This window comes from Lethenteron reissneri, chromosome 34, assembly GCF_015708825.2.
Source record: "Lethenteron reissneri isolate LAM-NWPU_2019-01 chromosome 34, ASM1570882v1, whole genome shotgun sequence".
In the NCBI taxonomy this organism is placed as follows: domain Eukaryota; kingdom Metazoa; phylum Chordata; class Hyperoartia; order Petromyzontiformes; family Petromyzontidae; genus Lethenteron; species Lethenteron reissneri.
In genome coordinates, this window is record NC_083812.1 from 4,136,839 (window position 1) to 4,143,321 (window position 6,483).

The window sequence follows — 6,483 nt, forward strand, 5'->3', positions numbered from 1 at the left end:
ATGTAATGAATGCGCCAATAACTACGATAACATTTAAATCTGTATGGTGATCTAGAACGATGTAAAAGACCTTTCTAAAGTTATTGATTGCAAACAACGTGATTTACAAGAGTAATCAGCGAGCACGAATAAGTTGCATCACGCTCGTAGAAGTTTGTTTCGTTCGCTTGCAGTCACTGGCTAGTCAGGAATGCCTCGCAAAATGAACAATTGTTTAAATCCTTGTTGGGTCAAGCAAGGCGGTACTCGGCTGGAACTAAATTCGACAAGGGGGGTACGGTAAGCCAAACAAGGTTGAGAACCACGGCACTCGAGGAAGCTCGCCATACCGAAAATCTTGAGTAAATTCCGTGGCTTTGTAAATCCTTTATATTAAGTTCGCTTGCTTGCTTGCTTGCGTGCTTGCTTGCTTGCTTGCGTGCTTGCTTGCTTGCTTACGACCGTGCAAACCTTTCGGTCGTTTTTTAACCCACTTCCCGTGATCCAATCGAGCTGACATTTTGCACACAGACTCGTTGTGCGAGACAATTAATGTTCGTGAAATTTTTTTTCCAAAATTTTACACTGTTTAGGGAAAACAAATTAAATATTTAATTACCAATTGTTTAATACTGCAGACAATCATCTGACCCATAGGTGGCAGCCATCTCAAGCCAGAGGACGAGAGGACTCTAGCCGCCACGCATATAAAGGATTTAGAGTGAAAAACTTCGTTTTTACGGGTTATACTTATTAAATCATTTATATTAAGTTCACTTGCTTGCTTGCGTGCTTGCGTGCTTGCTTGCTTGCTTACGACCGTGCAAATCTTTCGGTCGTTTTTTAACCCACTTCCCGTGATCCAATCGAGCTGACATTTTGCACACAGACTCGTTGTGCGTGAAAATTTATTTTCGTGAAATTTTTTTCCATAACTTTACACTTTTTAGGAAAAAAAATATTATATTTAATTACCAATTGCTTAATGGTGGCAGGCAATCATCTGACCCATAGGTGGCAGCCATCTCAAGCCAGAGGACGAGAGCACTCTAGCCACCACGCATATAAAGGATTTATAGTGAAAAACTTTGTTTTAACGGGTTAATTTTTTTCGGGACGATCCTGCATTGATTGGGACGTTTTGGCCAATGCCTTTAATCAGTGGCCCGTGGGCGGAAATCGGAGTGCCGCAAGAAAACCCACCGTGCAAACTACGAATACCCTCGAACCATCAGAGTTGGCATCCCACCGATGTGTTTTCTGATTGCAACCGATTATTTCTTCGGTACGACGTCCGACGTTTCACTCCGCGTGCTGGGAGCTTCGTCGGGAACTGGATACACATTGGAGAGCTCTCAGTGTTTAGTCGTTGCTGCTGCTGTGCTCACGAAACCGCGGATCTCCATTGTAAAAAAAAAATTATAGCCGGGCAACTGGCTGAACGGGATCATCCGTGTTACAAATAAAATAAGCTCGATACTCAAACTTAGTGGTGAGTGATATAACAACCTCCCCCCACCCCCTCCCCACAACTGGCACTAACCATCATGGTGAAGTATGGGTAAACAACCCCCAATGATCGACAGCGAGGAGGTCTTGAGAAAGGGCCTGCTGCTGCTGCTGCTCGTCATCGTCACTATTATCTTTGAACGGACCATTTCGTATGAATGGGCAGGAGTGGGGAGACGGAGGAGGAGAGGCAAGAGACACCTGCAACCGAGCACATAAACACGACTTTGTCCAGAAAAAAACAAGGGGGGGGGGGTCCCTGGCAACCAGCTTGAGCCCGCGGGGCTCACGCTTAATAATCTCATTTAGCGAGTTAATCTAGCGTAGAGTAAACACGGGCGGGGTCGAAGCGAAGAGAAAGCCGGATGGCAATTACACGGGGGGGGGGCGGGGGGGCCCTCGGACCGAGGCCGCGCGAGCACGGGCGAATGTGCAATGAAAACACTGCCCGCGCACGCGTTCGCATTACGTAATGTGTGGTGTATGTAGTGTGTGATGTGTTGTGTTATGTGTGTGGTGTGTGTGGTGTGTTGTGCTGTGTGTGGTGTGTTGTGCTGTGTGTGGTGTGTTGTGGTGTGGTGTGATTTGAGTGGTGTGTATGGTGTGTTTGTGGGGTGTGTGTGTGGTGTGTGTGTGGTGTGCTGTGTGTTGTGTGGCGTGTTGTGCTGTGTGTGCTGTGTGTTGTGGTGTGGTGTGGTTTGAGTGGTGGCTATGGTGTGTTTGTGGTGTGTGTGTGGTGTGTTGTGTTATGTGTGTGTGGTGTGTGTGGTGTGTTATGCTGTGTGTGCTGTGTGTTGTGGTGCGTGTGGTGTGTTATGTGTGTGGTGTGTGTGTGGGGTGTTATGTGTGTAGTGTGTGTGGTGTGTGTGGTGTGTTGTGTTATGTGTGTGTGGTGTGTGTGGTGTGTTATGCTGTGTGTGCTGTGTGTTGTGGTGCGTGTGGTGTGTTATGTGTGTGGTGTGTGTGTGTGGGGTGTTATGTGTGTAGTGTGTGTGGTGTGTGTGGTGTGTTGTGTTATGTGTGCTGTGTGTTGTGGTGCGTGTGGTGTGTGTGGTGTGTGTGGTGTGTGTTGTGCTGTGTGTATTGTGTGGTGTGTGTGGTGTGTGTGGTGTGTTGTGCTGTGTGTGCCGTGTGTTGTGGTGTGTGATGTGTGTTGTGCTGTGTGTATTGTGTGGTGCGTGTGGGGTGTGTGGTGTGTTGTGCTGTGTGTGCTGTATGTTGTGTTATGTGTGGTGTGTGTGGGGTGTTGTGCTGTGTGTGCTGTGTGTTGTGGTGCGTGTGGTGTGTGTGCTGTGTGTTGTGGTGCGTGTGGTGTGTTATGTGTGTGGTGTGTGTGGTGTGTGTGTGGGGTGTTATGTGTGTAGTGTGTGTGGTGTGTGTGGTGTGTGTGGTGTGTTGTGCTGTGTGTGCTGTGTGTTGTGGTGCGTATGGTGTGTGTGTGTGCGTACAGCAGAAATACGGGGAGCGGTAGTAGAGCGGTGAGCGCTACGCTGCGCTACGAACCTGGCGACCCAAGGTCAATTCCCGCTCACGGCCAACTCGGCCTCAAATGAGTACCTGGTGCGATGTGTAGACATCGCCACTGGGGAGACAAAAGCGGTCGGGCGTGGTTGCTGGCCACCCACCCCCTCGTGTGCGGTGCCGGCCTTCATAGGTGCTCGCTAACACGACGTGCCCCAACAGTGTGTCAAGGCTATACGGGGCATCTTTGTCTTTGTACAGCAGCAATGATGTACGGGCGCTTTACATTACTCTGCTAACTAGTCAGGCAGGCTAGTAGTAGCTACTACACGTGTATTAGCTACTACAGTAGCTACTACACGTGCAGCTAGTAGTAGCTACTGCACGTGTAGTAGCTGCACGTGTAGTAGCTGCACTACACTACCACATGTGTAGCTGCTACTACACATGTGTAGTTACTACACATGTGTCGTAGCTACGGGGGCCCCGCACTTTCAAGGGCCCCGCGCTAAATGCTTTCAAGCTATCAATTCCGGTTCAGTGATTCTGCACTTGCTCTATTACTATAGTACTATACCGCCTTAAATTTGTATGAACGACTGTGTGTTTAAGGTTAGCGATTTGTCGTCTTCTCTGGCTGTATAGGAAATGAAAAAAAATACAATTACTTTACTGTGCAAGTAAAACATTTGTGTGTGTTAATATTGAAGTGTTTTTTATTATTATTTAGGGCCCATTTATAACATGTGCTACAGGCCCCGCACTAGCTTCATCCGGCACTGCGTTAGTGTCATTGCGCACGGCCTTTCGTAAGTCGCTCCGCTGCCGGATGAAGGCCTCCCCGCGTCGCGTCAATCGCGGTGGGATTGTTTGACTACACGACAACATCCACGCAGTATTCGCTCACTCTGGTGTAGAGAGGGAGGGAGCTCAGAAGCGCTAGAAATGAAATACGAGAGGACGGGGGGGTGGGCAGGCTGCAGTCACGTGATGACCCGGCGTCAACAATTGCCCAAGCTCTGCTTGTCTATGCTCCTAGTTCTTTCGGTAAAGTCACGTAGGTGAAAAATGAAATTAAAATTAATAAAAATAAAAGATTTTGACTTCCCTTTATTCGGGACCCCGGGTTCCCACAAATGAGGTTCATCTGTTGTCCATCCACTGTTGGATGAAGGCATCCCCGTGTCCGTCGCCATCTCTCGCCGTGCAGTGCCGCGAGAGAAATCTTTGAGATGCCGAGTGAGAGGGACACAAAATTAAGTAACAAACAAAAAACACGCGAAAAGTCCCAGGATCGACGAGACCTGGACCGGTTCTTTAAATGAAATCTTGGATTGTCACGACGAGTCTGCGTTACACAATATCAGCGCGTTCGACTAAGCAGATCCGACGATATTAAGAGTCAAAGGATTTGAAAAAATATATAATGAAACGGTCAACAAGCGCAAGTTAAATAAAAACGCGTAATAAAAAAAAGTCACGGCTTTTTAACAAATAATCGATTATGAATCCAATCGCCACTCCTTCGATTCGCGTCGATTTACTCCGTGGGGTGGTCGTGGAGGTGACGGCGGATCGATGATTTGACACGCCGAGTGAACAGGGGGGGGGGGGGGGGTGCCCCTCCCATCACGGCCCCATCACTCCCCCCGCTGCTTGTTGTTGTGTTGTGTTTGTTGTTGTGTTGTTGTTGTGTTGTGTTTGTTGTTGTGTCCCCCCCGCACCTCCGATAAGCACGGCGCGAAAGAAGTTCAACATACAACAGTGGCTCCAACAAAAAAATGCAAATTATGAATCGGTTATTAATTAATTCCTCCCCCTATTATATTTCACTGCTCTACAACATGCAGGGTGGTCCAGACGACCCCCCACCCCCCATTGAATTCTATAAAAGTATTTTTTTAAAGTAAGGTGTCAATTAATTGGGGGTGGGGGGGGGGTCACAAGACATCCGGAGCACCCTGTACTTACACCTTCTGTGACACCCCCCCCTCCCCACCCCGATCGCGTCCTTCATCCCCCCCCTCCAGCCCCCACCCCCCTCCCACCTCGCCCCCCCATCGCCTTCCCCACCGCACTTGGGCCTGGCCGCCTTGCGGGCGCAGCGCGTGGACGTGACGTCACAAAGTCCGTGACGCGTGCGGAGTTGCGGGGGGGCGGGGCGGGGAGGGGCGGGGTGGGAGAGTCGCGCGCGCGCGCGCGCGCTCTCACGGGGGAGGGGTGGGGGTGGTGGGGGGAGGGTGGTGGGAGGGGTGGAGGGAGGGGTGGTGGGGGGAGGGTTGGGGGGAGGGGTGGTGGGGGGAGGGGTGGTGGGAGGGGTGGGGGGAGGGGTGGTGGGGGGAGGGGAAGGGTGGAGTGGGAGAGTCGCGCGCGCGCTCTCATGGGGGAGGGGTGGAGGTGGTGGGGGGAGGGGTGGGGGAGGGGTGGGGGGGAGGGGTGAGTGGGTGGGGGCGCATCTGCGGTGGTTCGCGCGCTCTTCCCGTGCGCGCCATCCGCGTTCTCACGATCTTATCTCTGCACCTTGCTGCGTGCTGCGTGCTGTGCGAGCGAGAAGAGAGCACGATGTGCCGCCGCGTGTAACGGCTGCGATGTTTTTTGGAGGAGGAGGAGGAGGGGGGTACTGGAACTTAACTTTCACAAACTAAACTATTTTTTTTTATTCTAGATTTGATGCAGCTAATCCGGCTGTGACGGTCCCACTTGATGACGGAGACTTGTGTTGCCTCCGAAACGTCGTGATTTTTGTTTTATTTTATTTATTTTTATTCATTTTGATGTTTTACCTACGTGACTTTACCTAAAAAACCTAAGAATATTTTTTATTATTTTCACCAGGTAAAACCCCGCTGAACTCTGTAGCTCTTTTTTCAGAAGCTTATCTTGTGGACATTTATAGCAGCCTAATACTCTGAACGCGTGTTGATTCTAAACGTGGAGAGAAAAACCGGAGGACCCGGAGAAAAAAAATCCACGCGACCACGTGGAGAGAGACACGCAAACTCCAAATATACAGCAGCAGCAAGCGACAGGATCGGGATCGGACCCACGACCTCCTGCATACCAGGCGAGGTAGTTAACATCTCCGAGCCACCGTGATGATGGTGATAAAGAGAGAAAAAGAATTGCGATCGAAACGTCGTGGTTTTTTCATTTTCATTATTATTATTGTTTCTATCTACGTGACTTTACCGAAAGAACCAAATGAATATGAATTCCTGCAGTCACAAAAATTTTAAGTCAGAATTTTAATTACATTATTTGGGTCTGTTGGTAAAGCCACGTAGATAGAAAAATTATAAAAATAATAAAAATAATAAAAATATCACGACGTTTCGATCGCAACACAAGCAATCGTCATCAGGTGTGAGTTGCTGAGGCAGGAGAAAATATCTATCGGGAGCGCTGCTAAGGCAGGGAGTTATAAAGGTTAGAGATGGCTATAGCCCAAGGGTCAGTGGGCGGGGCTAGAGATGAAACTTGCATGTAAATGTAAGATCGGAGAAATCTTGATAAACCAAACTGTGGGGGTGGCCA